General features: G+C 45.1%; 1 pseudogene; it reads left to right on the top strand.

The window, feature by feature from the left end:
• The first annotated feature begins 3,160 nt into the window (after positions 1 to 3,160).
• On the top strand, positions 3,161 to 5,303 carry LOC112234748 (annotated as a pseudogene).
• The last annotated feature ends 8,519 nt before the right edge of the window (positions 5,304 to 13,822 follow it).

The following is a 13,822-nucleotide window of genomic DNA, read 5'->3' as shown; positions in this document are numbered from 1 at the left end:
CCTGAGCCAACTCCCCCTGTTTATCGTGAGGAGCAGCGATCACAGGACTTCTGGACTTGGGAGGAGATATTGGACGGAAAAGGACCCTGGGCACAGCCTGGAGAATATCGCCGCCCCAAAGAAGAACTGGAGGCGGCGAAAGCGGAGAGGCGCTGGTATGAAGAGGCAGCACGGCGACGCGGATGGAAGCCCGAGAGTCAGCCCCAAAAATGTGTTGGGGGGGGGCTCACAGGGTGTATGGCTACGCCAGGTAAGAGACCTGCGCTAACTTCCTGTGCTTATCGGTGGGCTAAAGAGACCGGGCAGGCACCGTGTTATGCTATGGAGCGCACGGTGTCTCCAGTGCGGGTGCATAGCCCGGTGCGGTACATACCAGCTCTTCGTATTGGCCGGGCTAGAGTGGGCATCGAGCCAGATAAGGTTGGGCAGGCTCGGTGCTCAAGAGCTCCAGTGCGCCTGCACGGTCCGGTCTATCCAGTGCCACCACCACACACCAGTCCTCCGGTGGCAGCTCCCCGCATCAGGCTTCCTGTGCGTGTCCTCGGCCCAGTACCACCAGTGCCAGCACCACGCACCAGGCCTTCAGTGCGCCTCGCCTGTTCAGCGCTGCCAGAGCCTTCCTCCTCTCCAGCGCTGCCGGAGTCTCCCGCCTGTTTAGCGCTACCAGAGCCTTCCTCCTCTCCAGCGCTGCCGGAGTCTCCCGCCTGTTTAGCGCTGCCAGAGACTTCCTCCTCTCCAGCGCTGCCGGAGTCTCCCGCCTGTTTAGCGCTACCAGAGCCTTCCTCCTCTCCAGCGCTGCCGGAGTCTCCCGCCTGTTTAGCGCTGCCAGAGACTTCCTCCTCTCTAGCGCTGCCGGAGTCTCCCGCCTGTCTAGCGCTATCAGAGCCTTCCTCCTCTCCAGCGCTGCCGGAGTCTCCTGCCTATTCAGCGCAGCCAGAGCTGCTAATCTGCATGGAGAAGCCAGAGCTGTCAGTCTGCATGGAGCAGCCAGAGCTGCCAGTCTGCATGGAGCAGCCAGAGCTGCCAGTCTGCATGGAGCAGCCAGAGCTGCCAGTCTGCATGGAGCAGCCAGAGCTGCCAGTCTGCATGGAGCAGCCAGAGCTGCCAGTCTGCATGGAGCAGCTAGAGCCGCCAGTCAGCCAGGATTTTCCAGATCCGCCAGTCAGCCAGGATCCGCCAGTCAGCCAGGATCTTCCAGATCCGCCAGTCAGCCAGGATCCGCCAGTCAGCCAGGATCTGCCAGAACCACCAGCTAGCCAGGATCTGCCAGATCCAACTACCTGCCTGAGCTTCCTCTCAGTACTGGGCTTCCTCTCAGTACTGGGCTTCCTCTCAGTACTGTTTTCCTCTCAGTACTGAGCTTCCCCTCAGTGCCGAGCTTCCCCTCAGTGCCGAGCTTCCCCTCAGTCCCGAGCTTCCCCTCAGTCCCGAGCTTCTACCTCAGTCCCGAGCTACCCCTCAGTCCAGTGGGGTCCTTGGTGAGGGTTATTAGGCCAAGGTCGGCGGTGAGGGTCGCCAATCAAAGGATGCGTTACAGGGGACTAAGACTTGGTTGGAGTGGGGTCCACGTCCCGAGCCGGAGCCGCCACCGTGGACAGACGCCCACCCGGACCCTCCCCTATGGGTTTAAGTGGGCGGCCGGGAGTCCGCACCTTGGGGGGGGTTTGTCACGCCCTGGTCTTAGTATTTTGTGTTTTCTTTATTTCTTTGGTCAGGCCAGGGTGTGACATGGGTTTATTTTGTGGTGTGTTTGTGTATTGGGGTTTTTCGTAGGTTTTGGGATTGTGGCTTAGTGGGGTGTTCTAGCAAAGTCTATGGTTGCCTGAGGCGGTTCTCAATCAGAGGCAGGTGATTCTCGTTGTCTCTGATTGGGAACCATATTTAGGCAGCCATATTCTTTGAGTGTTTCGTGGGTGACTGTTCCTGTCTCAGTGTTTTGTATTTCACCAGATAGGCTGTATAGGTTTTCACGTTCTGTTTGTTGTTTTGTATTATCGTGTATCGTCTTCATTAAAGATGTATCGTATTAACCACGCTGCATTTTGGTCCGACTCTCTTTCAACGGAAGAAAACCGTAACAATGCAAAGTTTGGTAACAGAATGACAGCACCACAAATAAAACAACGAGACAGATATTTCACCAGATGTATAAATGTGAAGCATTTGGTTGGCTTTTCCACTCACCACCAAATATGATGTTGAGAGGAAGCCCAGTGGCAGTCGGAAAATGAAGCCAGATGGATTTTGGCCGACATTCTGCAAATTTTCTCATCGAAAATAAATGTTTTGGTTTCCAAAACTAGAATCTGTTATGAACAGAGTAGACAAAGTTTTGTAGAGTTTACCCTTTGCCAATGTGTCAATAAATTGCGTTGCTTAGAAGGAGTGCAAGGGCGAATTGAGTTATTGCACACTGCACTTCACAAAGTAGGCGTTCTCTAACAGAAATATTCAAATACATGCTTGAATTCACCAATAGGCTCTCGCGAGCTTGTGCTTTGCTCTGCCCACTTCCTTGCTTGTTCTGCCCCCTATGATTCATTTGCTTACAGGTGGGGTCGCCTAGAGGCTGTTGTCTATCTTGGGTTACATCTAAAAAATTGTTGACAGCACAAACCATAATTTTGATTTCAAACTTTGCATCTGCGCTGTTCTTCAAGTAAATTTATTTTTGTAAATTTTTCAGTGGAAATTGTTAAAACTAGTCCTTGTGCATAGAGGTGTGTGGTTTGTTTAACTTTGCAATCATTGGTTTTTGTTTGACATACATTTTAAAGTGACATCTGTGTGACTGTGATACCATGGAATTGTCCTGAAATCAGAAAGCAACAGAAGCTCGAGGTGCAGTTTAAAGCTTTGTCCAGATGGAGCGATCTCGAGACCATTACATGCTGAACAGACCGCATGCGTGTGCGGTCTTGTCCACCCACACCAGACGTGTTCAGGTCACTCAGGTTGAAATATCAAAACGAACTCTGAACCAACTATATTAATTTGGGGACAGGTCGAAAAACATTAAACATTTATGGCAATTTAGCTAACAAGTTTGCTGTTGCTAGCTAATTCGTCCTGGGATATAAAGATTGGGCTGTTATTTTACCTGATAGGCACAAGGTCCTCTCCTCCGTCAGGCTTCATCTTCAGCTTCTTTGGACTTTATATGGTGGTTGGTAACCAACTTTAAGCTGCATTACCAGTACCAACTGGACTAGAGTGTGAACCTCATTTCATCATTCAAAACCAATTGGTTTTTAGGAGCATATACCCACGTGGGTGATTGAAAGACGAACTGAGGTCCACGCTCCAGTCCAGAATCAATTAGTTGCTAGAGCCAATTAACCAATTAATCTGCTTTATCATTGTGGGCACCCTTGACTGACTTATCGATGAATCAACTAACTCATCCTTACTCTCAGGCGACTTCAACACCATCCAGGCATTTTGCATTGCGTATGTGTCTGATATCAGCGACAGGGGCTCCCAGACCTTCAGGGTGGCAGTGCTGGAGGCCAATCTGGGACTGGCTGGCATGCTGGCCAGTAACATAAGGTGGCAGTGCTGGAGGCCAGTCTGGGACTGGCTGGCATGCTGGCCAGTAACATAAGGTGGCAGTGCTGGAGGCCAATCTGGGACTGGCTGGCATGCTCGCCAGTAACATAAGGTGGCAGTGCTGGAGGCCAATCTGGGACTGGCTGGCATGCTGGCCAGTAACATAGGGGGGCAGTGGTGACAGGCACAAACATAGGTTATTCAACATTAAGATGGCCTAAGGTAGCTAACTATCTGTGGACTGAAAACATATCATTGTCTTATTCTTCTTCAATTCATATTTTGATTACAGTATGTTTATACATGTCTAAACTTGTGATACAGTAATGTAACTAGATAACACTTATACTTCTCATGGGGACTTTTGGAGGAGGTACAAACTGTGGCTCTACACCTCCTGCTTCTTCCTGGTGGTGTTCCACCTACAGCCGCAAGCTGTATGTTCTGTATGAGCTGAGCTCTCCGCTGTGCTGGGGCCCACGGCTGATCGGCTGGGGGTCTGCAGCCCAGAACCTGGCCTACCTCAGCAGCCTCCTGGGGTTAAGGACCATGCAGCGATGCCTAGAGGACTTCTGGGTGTCTCTGGTGGTACTGGCCTCAAACATGACTGGCCTGGTGGTCATCTCACTGGCCAACACTACTGAACTCATGTTCACAGGTGAGAGGCTATCCCAGAAGGTAAAATCAGTTAAAATGTCATCATTACATCAGTTTAGAGTTGAATAGATTTCTTTATTGTTATGAACATGTGTTCTTGGCTGAGCTAGCAACAGTATAAGTCAGCAGTATTATCTGGTGGTGTGTCTGGAGAACAGTGCACAGGGGGAAACGCTCTAGTATCACACAGTAAAACACATGTCTCCCAGAGTAATAGATCAATAAGCCTGCCCTGGAGGAGTTGTGTTTTCTCTCTCCTCCTGTCTTGTTTCCTCTACAGAAAACACACAGCTGGGTAAAGGTCACAAAACTCTTCGCTTATTCACTGCCCTCTAGTGATGGTGATAGATGAATACATGGAAAATACCCAAGTAAACTTCCACAGCGTACCTTTAACAGGTAAATCTGTATCCACTCCCCTTTTCTAACAGGCTATGGGCTGTGCTTCCTCTACATGGCAGCCACTCCAGTCCCCAGGGCCAAGCTGTCCAAGCTGGTGGGGCCTGAAGAACAAGGTGAGAGAGAGGCCCTTAGCTGGAATATGTTGTCAATATGTCACGGCCTCTCATGTATACAGTTTCATGACTACATCTATAAGATGCTATAAATGTTCATAATGTAGCATAACATTTCATGAGAATATGCTTTAAGTATTACAGACATCCTCTTTGTCCTTTGTGTTTCAGGTGAGTTGTTTGCTTCGGTGGCCTGTGTGAAGGGGCTGTGATCCCTGGTGGCCAGCGGCCTCTTTACAGTAACTCTCTCTACGCAGCCACCCTGCACATCACGAATCAAATCAAATCAAATTGTATTTGTCACATGCGTCGAATACGACGTTACCTTACAGTGAAATGCTGAATACAACAGGTGTAGACCTTACAGTGAAATGCTGAATACAACAGGTGTAGACCTTACAGTGAAATGCTGAATACAACAGGTGTAGACCTTACAGTGAAATGCTTACTTACAAGCCCTTAACCAACAACAGTTTTAAGAAAATACCAAAAAAATTTAAAGTAATAGATAAGAAAAAGAAAAACAAATTCCCTTTCCTGTTCGGAGCCCTCCTCCTCCTCCTCACAGGAATCATTGGGTAAGTCCTCCCTTTCCAGAATTTCCTATTTCAGTTTTCCTCATTTAAAACACTGCAGCCATAAACACCTTGTGATTCATGCATGTTGTTGTGTGTTTAGGATAGTGGAGTGTCGGGACAGACAGAAGAGAGGACTGCAACATCCTGACGCAGACAGGCAGACAGGCAGGCAGACAGACAGACAGACAGACAGACAGACAGACAGACAGACAGACAGACAGACAGACAGACAGACAGACAGACAGACAGACAGACAGACAGACAGACAGACAGACAGACAGACAGACAGACAGACAGACAGACAGACAGACAGACAGACAGACAGACAGACAGACAGACAGACAGACAGACAGACAGACAGACAGACAGACAGACAGACAGACAGACACACTTCATCACATCACAGCTCTAACCTCTGGAAGAACACAGCTTCTGCTGCCCTACATACACCTTTTCAGCAGTATGTAGGAGAGGTCATTAGACCTGTCATTAGTGTGGTCTAACTGTCATTAGACCACACAGAGGTTGGATTCTGTGGCTTCAACACCAACAGACCAAAACCAAAAAGCTGGAACCACCAGCCAATGACAGACAACACTGTGAGACAAGAAGAGAAAGAAGTCTGGGTTCCCTGTTGTATTTTAAACCGAAAATCTAATGTGAGCTGACATACAATTGTGGTCAAATATATTTTTTTACAATCACTTTGGCACTAATTGCAGAATCTTGATGTAATTTTTCAAAACTCTAACACTTTTTCCACTTGCTTGGATACAATACCCATAAAGCTAAGATCATTTGTACATTGAACTAAAATCACCTGTTCAAAATGACAACTTGACATCAAAGTATTACCATTTCAAAATGCAATTCACACATTACATCTGAGATGACTGTCTATTCATTTCATTACAATGATCTAACTATCAATTGATACAACTGCTCAAAAGGATAAGTAACTGTTACATTACTCTTAATGCATAGTTTTATGGAAACTGACAAACAATTTTCCATATTTAGATCATGAAAGTTTCAGGATAACAAGATCCATTGACACCTATTACCGTGGAACATGAACCAATTGGACTACATTATCTATGGATGTAATATTTCATCATCATTCTTTATCAGACACTGTTTCTAGGGTCTCATGTACCACTTTTCCAGACCATGTTTTCAGATTTGACATTACTATACACTATATTCACTTTATTAGGTACACCTATCTAGTACTGGGTAGGACCCCCTTTTACCTCCCCAACAGCCTGAATTATTCACGGTGTTGTACGTTAAGAGATATCCTTCTACACACCATGTGTGGCCTTTCTGTTAGCTTGAATGAGTCTGGACATTCTCCTCTGACCTCTCTCATTAACAAGGTGTTTCTGCCCACAGAACTGCCGCTCACTGAATGTGTTTTGTTTATCACACCATTCTCTGTCAACTCTAGAGACTGTAGTGCATAAAAATCCCAGGAAGGCAGCTGCTTCTGAGATGCTGGAACCCCCATGTGTGGCACCAGCAATCATACCAAGGTCAAAGTTGCTTAGATTACGCATCTTGCCAGTTCTAATGTTTGGTCGAACAAAAACTAAAGCTCTCTACTCTATATACTCTATATATTGAGTTGCTGGCAGCCACGTGATTCGTTGTTCGAAGGAGCAGGCTATTTGCGTTAACACGCAGGTGTACCTAATAAAGTGGCCGGTAGTGTATGTATGCAGGCCCTTGTCATTGCTTTTCCAATACTGCCAACTCGTTACTGATGATTGATTTCACATTGTGGTACGAGTATATAAATGAGTGGTATCCACCTACAACAATATAGTGATAACATGGAGCCATCAGGTGATCCAGGTCACAATAGAAGTCAAGCAGTGAGAGGAGGAAGACAAGGAAGACGTGGCGGTCAAAGGAATGGCAGGGGACAAGCACCCCTTCTGAGAGGTGGTCGTGGGCCTCGTTTGAGAGGTGTGGGGGAACGTGATAGAGGACAAGGCCACGGACCAAGACAGTGTCCAATGAAACCCGAGCAATAGTTGTAGACCATGTCGTAAATCATAGCATGACAATGACTGAGGCAGCTACAATGACTCAACCAAACCTCAGAAGATCACCCGTGGCCTCAATCATCAGAACTTTCTGCAATGAGAACCGCTATGTCATCAGCTTGCACTAAACAATTCTCTCAATTGTCAAATTACTGTACAGTATACTGCATGCCAATGTGTACCACAGAGTAGGTGATGTGACTAAATGTGTTCTTACTGTAATTTTCCCTGCAGAATTGAGACTAGGCCAAATAGGGGAGGCAGAGGCAAAATTCTGACTGACCAACAAGAGCTGGCTGTGGTCAATTTGGTTCGGGCCAGAAATTACATTCACCTTACAGAACTTCAGCAGCACATCTTGGACAGTGACGACATGTTGAATAATGTGGTAGCCATAAGTTAGCTGACTATTGCCTGCATGCTGAAAAGACACCAGGTGTCTCTAAAACAGCTATACCGTGGGCCTTTTGAAAACAATGCAGACAGAGTAAAGCAACTGAGAATTGAGTATCTTCAGGTATGTTCAGTTTCAAGATGCCTGTTGTGAAAAATTCTCCAAAATTCTACATCATTGTAATCAGTAATTCTCTTTCCAAAATGTATTTTTAGAGGGTGATGGAGCTGGATGCTGATGAAAACCATCACAAATTCCTCTTTTTGGATGATGCAGGCTTCAACCTGGCCAAGACAAGGAGGAGAGGTCGGAATTTCAATGGCCAGCAGACAACCATCCAAGTACCTGGACAACGTGGGGCCAACATCACCCTGTGTGCAGCTATAACAGAAGATGGTGTGGTGGGATGCAGACCTCGTATTGGATCACAATGCAGCTCTCCTTGTAACCTTCCTTGATGAGCTAAATCAGGTCTGTGGAGCTGATGGCGTGACCTATGTCATTGTGTGGGATAATGTCAGGTTCCTAGAGGCGAAAGAAACGCACACCTATTTAAGCGAGGTGCTGGCTAGCAGAGTGGAACACTTGAAAAATAAAGGAGAGCTGCACACCCTAGGAGCTCAGATGCAAAAATGTTTATGTCCAACGTTTCGACAGACAAGCTGTCTTCATCAGGGTATAATGACAAACTGCGGGGTGACTCGTATAATATAGTGTCAAAGGACACACACAGGTGTCTAATCACGGCCAGGTGTGGCCTGATATCATTGGTTAATTCTCATATATTAAAATAGCAGATCAAAGTCTACGTTGAGACTGAAGGGAGCAAGGGTCTTTAAATTAAAGATCCAAGCAGCCTCTCGTTTTAAAAATAAATTATCGAGACCACCCCCTCTCCTAGGGAGGGTAACATGTTCGATGCCAATATAACGTAGGGACGAAATCGAGTGGTTTGCTTCCAAAAAGTGGGCTGCAACCGAGTTTTTGCACCTAATGGTGCTACGATGCTCCGAAACGTTGATCTAAAGCCATTCTTGTGATTCTTGTGATTTTTCTGTTGTAAATGTCTGTAAGCCTATGTAGCCAAATTGTATATATGATCGTATGCTATCCATTCATGTTTTTGGTGTGTTATTTTAATATGAGAATTAACCAACAATATCAGATGAAGACAGCTCGTCTGTCGAAACGTTGGACATAACATTTTTTGCTTCTGAGCTCCTAGGGTGTGCAGCTCTCCTTTATTTTTCATAATGTCAGGTTCCACCATGCTCAAATGGTGCAAGCATGGTTTCAGGCCCATCCACAATTTACCACCCTATACTTACCCACATAATCCCCTTTCCTTAACCCGATTGAGACATTCTTCTCCACATGGAGGTGGAAGGTATATGATAGGTTGACACGCCCTGACCTTAGTTTTCTATGTTTTATGTGTTATTTTGGTCAGGGTGTGATGAGGGTGGGTATGCTTGTTTGTCCTGTCTAGGGTTTTTTGTATATACAGGGGTGTTTGTTAGTCTAGGTTTATTATAGGTCTGTGGTGGCCTGAATTGGTTCCCAATCAGAGACAGTTGTTTATCGTTGTCTCTGATTAGGGATCATATTTAGGTTGCCATTTTCCAATTTTGGTTTTGTGGGTTATTTTGAATGTGTAGTTGCCTGTTTCAGCACTTGTTGTATATAGCGTCACATTCGTTTAGTTATTTTGTTAGTTTAGTGTTCTTTCTTTATTAAAAGAAGAATGTATTCATATCACGCTGTGCCTTGGTCTCCTCGTTATGACAAATGTGACGGGTGCTCTCACGAACAAGCCACCCTTCTCTAGGCCATGGATGACGTATGCAATGACATCACGGCAGACCAGTGTCAGGCCTGGATTCGCCATGTCTGAAGTTTCTTCCCAAGATGTTTGGCTAATGAAAACATCCATTGTGATGTGGTTGAGAACCTGTGGCTGAATCCATAAGACAGGGTTGATGGAAATATAGAAGTACAGTAATCAACTCTTTGTTTTGCTTTTTGCAGTTAGCCAGGTGAGGAACACTGTAGTTGCCGTTTTACTGTAGTTTTCTTTTTTGTAGCTAATTATTTTTGCTCTGATTCAAAGAAACCAGTGTTGTGATTTTATTGTATTTAATCAATACATTTCAGATTTTGTTCAATGATTCCACTGTCTGTAGTATTCTCTCTACTAGTCCTTTTACAGTGATGTATTTACGTGTAGTACCATAATGAAACATATCACATATTTTGAACTGCAATATTTGATGATTGTACGAACAACTACACAGTGAAAATATCGGTATCTTGTGTGTGGGTAATCTAAATTAATGTTCCTATGGTATTTCATGATAAAAAAATTGCTAACATGCATTGGTCAAAACTGAAGTCATATTGTCAGAACTCTTCACACAGTCAGCGAAACAGAAGTGTATGTGGACCAAATTGTGAATCATTTTCATTGCTTTTACACAAAATGCATTCAATGACCATGTTCTCCAAAATCCATGAACTCTTTTCTCATTCATACTCCACCACCTGCAAAACTATATATTTGCACCCCTTTTTTTGAAATGCAAACTCACTGTTTCTAAAACTTTGAAAAACATATTTTGGTTACTGGCCCAATGCTCTAACCACCAGGGTACCTGCCTCTAATCACTAGGCTACCTGCCTCTAACCACTAGGCTACCTGTCTCTAACCACTAGGCTACCTGCCACCCAGTACAAGTGATTATACTATTATACTACTATGTTTTTTCAGGAATTTGTTTTTGTTTCAACTTTTTATTTTTCACAAGTAAATGACTATATGCAAAGATAAAGAAAAACTAAAGGCTATTGAAGCAAATTGCTGCATTTCTGATTCATTCTTGTTACATATACTTTAGTACAGTCAATGTGAAAAGGTGTTATTCTTATTCAATAAAATACTGATTTATGTAAAAAATCATTCAAACTTCAAAGAGAAAAGTTAATTTATGTAATGCTCCCTGTTAGTGTTTTTTGTAGGTCAGTGTGTTATGAGTGACAATGTATGCTTTCTGAGTGAGAATTGTTGCCAGTGTTATGGTCGAACAAGCTTATTTTGAGACATGTTTTGGTGGTTTGAGTGAGTTTTGGAGGACAGATTGACTGTTTGGCCAAGATGCATGAGGTGGCAGGGTAGCCTAGTGGTTAGAGCATAGGATTAGTAACCAGAGGGTTGCAAGTTCAAATCCTTGAGCTGACAGGGTACAAATCTGTCGTTCTGCCCCTGAACAGGCAGTTAACCCACTGTTCCTAGGCCGTCATTGAAAATAAGAATTTGTTCTTAACTGACTTGCCTAGTAAAATAAATAAAGCAGACTGAAGAGTTTTGAAAAAGTGGCTTCAGTATTGACGGATGCTTGTTAGCAATTGAAAAAAAAACGAGTTATTTGAACCAGGGTTCAGGGTTTGAGTCCAGGGTTTCTCTAAAGATATGAATGCACAATGCAATGTTTTGAACATTGGACAGCCTGATGACCGGTTTGTGTCTAGAGTTTTGAAAAATGACCAAGGTTCTGAAATTAGTGCCAAAGTGACTGTAAAAAACTGCAATACCCACACTACTATATCAAAAAATCCAAGGGTAGGCAGAAAATGCATGACTCAGAAAATATGAAATTCAATAACAGTGTCACCCTAGCATACGAGCAGCAGAAAGATTGGCTTTAGCCCAACTTGTCCAGACTCAACCATTAGTATCTCTTAACAAAACGAGACTGATCGGCTTCTAGCAGCAGTCAGGGAGTACTGAGTTACACTGCTTACAGTTTACTGTCATCCCTCCATTCAACAGATAGCCCAGTCTAACCCCTTAAGTGCCCTAACACCGCAACCCTGTCACCCCTCCATACAATACACATACACAGAGAAGTCTCTCTGTGTGTGTCTGTCAATTGATGGCTTAGTCTAAACTTCCTGCTCCCTAAAGTGTTCCCACATAGCAACACATGATAACCCCTGAACATGAGGCCTCAGCTAACACACACACCACACACACTGACCTGGGTTCTACCCTCAGTAGCACAGAGGGGCAACCAGATCTCTTATAACACATTTAAATGGTGCAACGGAACTGAGAGGTTGAGGCCAGGGGAGGGGTTGAAGCCTTACTGTCACTCAGTATTTGTGATGATTTCTTTTGATTGGCTGTTATGGGAAAGGAAAGCCCATGATAGGCCTACTGGCTTCCTATTTTCTGAATTTAAAAAAAATATATTTTTTATTGAACTAGGCAAGTCAGTTAAGAACACATTTTTATTTACAATGACGTCCTAGGAACAGTGGGTTAACTGCCTTGTTCAGGGGCAGAACGTCAGATTTGACCTTGTCAGCGCTGGGATTCGCTCTAGCAACCGATTGGTTACTGGCCCAACGCTCTAACCACTAGACTACCCCAAATCATGCAACCAATGTTTTCAATGCGCTGACTGGAAGTTGCTTTGGATTAAAGTTTCTGCTAAATGACTAAAATATAAACTAAGCAAAAAAAGAAATGGCCCTTTTTCAGGACCCTGTCTTTCAAAGATAATTCATAAAAATTAAAATAACTTCACAGACCTTCATTGTAAAGAGTTTAAACACTGTTTCCCATGTTTGTTCAATGAACCATAAACAATTAATGAACATGCACAGTGGAACGGTCGCTTAGACACTAACGGCTTACAGATGGTAGGCAATTAAGGTCACAGTTATGAAAACTTAGGACACTAAAGAGGCCTTTCTATTGACTCTGAAAAACACCAAAAGGAAGATGCCCAGGTTCCCTGCTCATCTGCGTGAACGTGCCTTAAGCATGCTGCAAGGAGGCAATAAATTGCAATATCCGTACTGTGTGACGCCTAAGACAGCGCTACAGGGAGACAGGACGGACAGCTGATCATCCTCGCAGTGGCAGACCACGTGTAACAACACCTGCACAGGATCGGTACATCCGAACATCACACCTGCGGGACAGGTACAGGATGGCAACAACAACTGCCCGAGTTACACCAGGAACGCACAATCCCTCCATCAGTGCTCAGACTGTCCGCAATAGGCTGAGAGAGGCTGGACTGAGGGTTGTAGGCCTGTTGTAAGGCACGTCCTCACCAGACATCCCCGGCAACAACGTTGCCTATGGGCACAAACCCACCATCACTGGACCAGACAGGACTGGCAAAAAGTGCTCTTCACTGACGAGTCGCGGTTTTGTCTCACCAGGGGTGATGGTCGGATTCACGTTTAGCGTCGAAGGAATGAGCGTTACACCGAGGCCTGTACTCTGGAGCAGGATCGATTTGGAGGTGGAGGGTCCGTCATGGTCTGGGGCGGTGTGTCACAGCATCATCGGACTGAGCTTGTTGTCATTGCAGGCAATCTCAACACTGTGCGTTACAGGGAATCAAATCAAATCAAATCAAATTTATTTATATAGCCCTTCGTACATCAGCTGATATCTCAAAGTGCTGTACAGAAACCCAGCCTAAAACCCCAAACAGCAAGCAATGCAGGTGTAGAAGCACAGTGGCTAGGAAAAACTCCCTAGAAAGGCCACAACCTAGGAAGAAACCTAGAGAGGAACCAGGCTATGTGGGGTGGCCAGTCCTCTTCTGGCTGTGCTGGGTGGAGATTATAACAGAACATGGCCAAGATGTTCAAATGTTCATAAATGACCAGCATGGTCGTATAATAATAAGGCAGAACAGTTGAAACTGGAGCAGCAGCACGGTCAGATGGACTGGGGACAGCAAGGAGTCATCATGTCAGGTAGTCCTGGGGCATGGTCCTAGGGCTCAGGTCCTCTGAGAGAGAGAAAGAAAGAGAGAATTAGAGAGAGCATATGTGGGGTGGCCAGTCCTCTTCTGGCTGTGCCGGGTGGAGATTATAACAGAACATGGCCAAGATGTTCAAATGTTCATAAATGACCAGCATGGTCGTATAATAATAAGGCAGAACAGTTGAAACTGGAGCAGCTGCAGACATCCTCCTCCCCTTCCTGCAGGCTCAGCCATACTGCTTGTTATTTCATGATTTCCTGCAAGACAGGAATGTCAGTGTTCTGCCATG

Source organism: Oncorhynchus tshawytscha, linkage group LG13 (assembly GCF_018296145.1).
Source record: "Oncorhynchus tshawytscha isolate Ot180627B linkage group LG13, Otsh_v2.0, whole genome shotgun sequence".
NCBI classification, from domain to species: domain Eukaryota; kingdom Metazoa; phylum Chordata; class Actinopteri; order Salmoniformes; family Salmonidae; genus Oncorhynchus; species Oncorhynchus tshawytscha.
The sequence above is the reverse complement of the archived record's forward strand: the minus strand, read 5'-3'. Positions and strand labels throughout refer to the sequence as shown.